Raw genomic sequence first — 3440 nt, 5'->3', positions numbered from 1 at the left:
AGATTAAGAACATAAAGTAAAAGGGGAAAAAAAAATAAACATTAGGGTAAAATTTAAGATCATCAAAGGAAAGAGAATGTTCTAAAAACTTCCAAAGGGAAAAAGCAGATTACTTGTGAAGATGAAAAAAAAAAAAAAAGATTAGACATATTACTTATGTGGCTCCAAGGTTGCTATTGAAAAGATATTATGTTCAAAAGTTGAAGAAAGTAAATTGTATTCCTTTAACTTTACACCCACACCAATCAAGAAAGCAATGTGAAACCAGAAGCCATCAAGTGACTTCCTTGTCACTTGTCCACCTGGTGTGATTTCCATGTGTAGGGTGGCACTGTGCTCCTCTGAGTTTTCAAGGCTGGGACCCTTCAGAAACAGATTACCAGGTGTTCTTTTTAGAGGTACTTCTCAGAAAGTTGAAGGTTGGAACTACTAACCTTTTAGTTATTACTTACGTGTTTAATCATTTGCCACTCATAGACTTTAAGACCTTAGTGGCTACCCAATCACGTAGGTATAGAACATTGTTTTTGCAGACTATGTTATACCAATTGACCTTAAGGGCCCCTGAGACTATTGTCCTCAGATCCCCATCCAAGGAACTCAATCTCTCAAGGTGTTTGGTTATAGTTAAGATGTTTTTAGAACTTTGCCTTATACATAATGTTACTACATTTATGTTTTATGCCTATTATTTGAAGCATATAAAAACATACATAGAAATATAGCCTGTCAAACACACATCTATTGTTGTTGTGTGCTGCAGAGTCAGAGCCAATCCATAGGTGACCCTCCGGAGGGTTTTCAGAGGCACTAAATTCTATAGCAGTTGACTGCCCATCTCATGAAGCAGCTGATGGTGGATTCGATCTGTGTACCTAGCATTGGTAGTACACAATACCACCACCAACATAGAGAGAGCTCTGTGGGCCTGGTGGGTAGAAAGTTATGCTACCAAGGCAAAGGTGGGTGATTTTAATCTGCAGCCCTCAGGACTGGTTTTAATTGGTTGTGATCAAACATTCTTCTAAGTGGTATAGTACTGGTCTATCCACTTGCTGTACAGAGGTAACTTGTGGTTGCTGTGATGCTAAACCCTGTGACACTGATGTGTCAAATTCGATAATGGTTACCCATGGTGGACAGTGTTTGGTGGAGCTTCCTGAATAAAACAAGCTTGGAAGCAGGAGTGGCATCCACTTCTGAAATAGCTTGCCTCCAGAAACTTGAAGAAACAATGGAAGTTATGTAAATGTTCAGGTCTTTTGTTCATAGGGTTGCTATGAGTCATCTATGACTCATGACATTGAACAAGAACAACAAGCCATATGTATCAAAAAGAAAGTTAAAACACAAGTAGTAGTTATTGTTAGGTGCCATCAAGTCAACTAGGACTCATAGCAACCCTATAAACTACAGATTCAAACCTTATCCGATCTTGTGCCATCTTCAGCACATGCTTGTTGTTCGTCACTGGATCAATGCACCTCTTTGAAGGTCGTCCTCTCTCCAACACTCTACTTTCCCCAGAATGTTATCTTTTTTCCAAGAACTGGCCCCTCCTGACAATAAGACCAAAGTATATGAGATGAAGTTTCATCATCTTTGTCTCTTAAGGAGTACCCTCTTTGTACTTCCTCCTAGACAGGCTTGTTGTTTTGGCACTCCATGGAATATATTTAGCATTCTTGCCCAACACCACAATTCAAATGCATCAGTTCTTCTAGAGTTGTTGCAGACTGAGGGTCCCAAAGATTGGAATAATTTTATAACTATTAATAATGAGACAAACAGCCAGGAATGAGATAGAGCAGAGAGCTTAAAACAGGGGGTCAGCAGTTCTCAACTGAAGACCACAAGTCATGTTTCTCTGTGTCTTTATTGAAAATTATCAGGAAGTAAATCACAAAGAGAATTCAATGCAAATGAAGCCAAGCTCTTTCTATTGAAAACCTTCTGCTTGACTCAGGAAGGAGGGGTTCACAAATGCAAGAATTTGGTTTACCCTTAACTATTAACCTTGATGCCTCAGGGTTAACTCCAGCTCAGGAAGCAACACTCCCTTTGTAGGGGGCCCCTAGCTGTCTCCTGTCTGCAGAGAACAAACAGGTTATTTTCTGGGATCTGCCACAAGAGAAATCCTAACTTATAAATCTGCAATTCCTTCAATTCCTGAGCAAGGGTTTTCATATAATGTTTGGTATAAAGTTTGGCTTCCCATATAGAGTTGTCTTAATTGTCCATCTTTCTGATGCAGAGGTTGTAGCTGAAAAGACCATGGCTTGCATCAGGCCCACCTTAGTTTTTTAAACTGACTTAGTTGCTCTTTAACACTTCAGAGATGTCTTTGACAGTAGATTCCCCGCCCCCCCCTCCTCTAGTACACACAATGCAAAAATGCAATTGTTTTCCGAGTTCAAAAAGTTTTGCCCAGTCTTTTGACTTGGCTACTGTTTCTAAGAGTGTTGAATGTGGATCCAAGCAAGATCAATCTTTGATCATTTTTAATCTTTTCTCTATCATAAAGGTGAAAATTTGTTAATTTTTTCAGTTATTTATCTTTTTTGTTTTTAATTTTTTATGAAAGTTTACAGAGACTTTGGATTTTCATTTATTAATTGTTGCACTTTTCTCCCTTCCCGCCCCTCCCCTCCAATGAGCTCTTCTCTTTGAAAAGTAAAAGAAAATCTCTTTCATTGTTATATAATCCCTCCCCCCAAGTCCACTCCACTATGCAGCCTTTGTTCTGGACTCCTACCATAACAGTAATACCTAATCATATATCCCTATTAAACAGTTCTCTACCTCATCAGTCAGTTTCAATGCAGGATACAATTTGTTCTTTCTTAATGTTGAGGTGTAATTCATACTGAAGGCTAAAGTCTTAGATCTTCTGCTGCAAGAGTTCCAAGTCCTCTTCACTTTCAGCAAGCAAGATTGTGTCATGTGCATAAGAAGTTGTTGGCGAGATTTTCTCCAATTCTGATGCCACATTCTTTTTCATATCTCCAGCTCAAATTATTTACTCAGTATACTGATTGAGTGGCCAAATGGCAAGAAGCTGCACGGCAATCCCAAAGGCACTTGGCTCGAGGCCACCAGGAGCTCCACGGGAAAAGGATGAGCAGTCTCCCCCATGCGATAAACTGCCTCTGAAAACCCACTGGAGGGTCAGCTACGGGTTGGTTCTGACTCGATGGTATACAACAACAACAACGACAACATACATATTGAATAGACATAGAAAAAGGACATGGAGATAGGAGAAACCCTGAAAGCCACCTTTCCTGTTGTTCCTGTTAGATGCTGTCAAGTCAGTTCTGACCCTTCGAGAACCTACGTACTGTTGTTGTTGTTGTTATGTGCCATCGAGTCATTTGTGACTCATAGCGACCCTATGTACAACAGCCCTAAACCGTGCTCTATCCTGTGCCAATCACACT

This window comes from Elephantulus edwardii, unplaced genomic scaffold (assembly GCF_000299155.1).
Source record: "Elephantulus edwardii isolate Elephantulus edwardi_28Jun2011 unplaced genomic scaffold, EleEdw1.0 scaffold00045, whole genome shotgun sequence".
Lineage (NCBI taxonomy): Eukaryota > Metazoa > Chordata > Mammalia > Macroscelidea > Macroscelididae > Elephantulus > Elephantulus edwardii.
The sequence above is the reverse complement of the archived record's forward strand: the minus strand, read 5'-3'. Positions refer to the sequence as shown.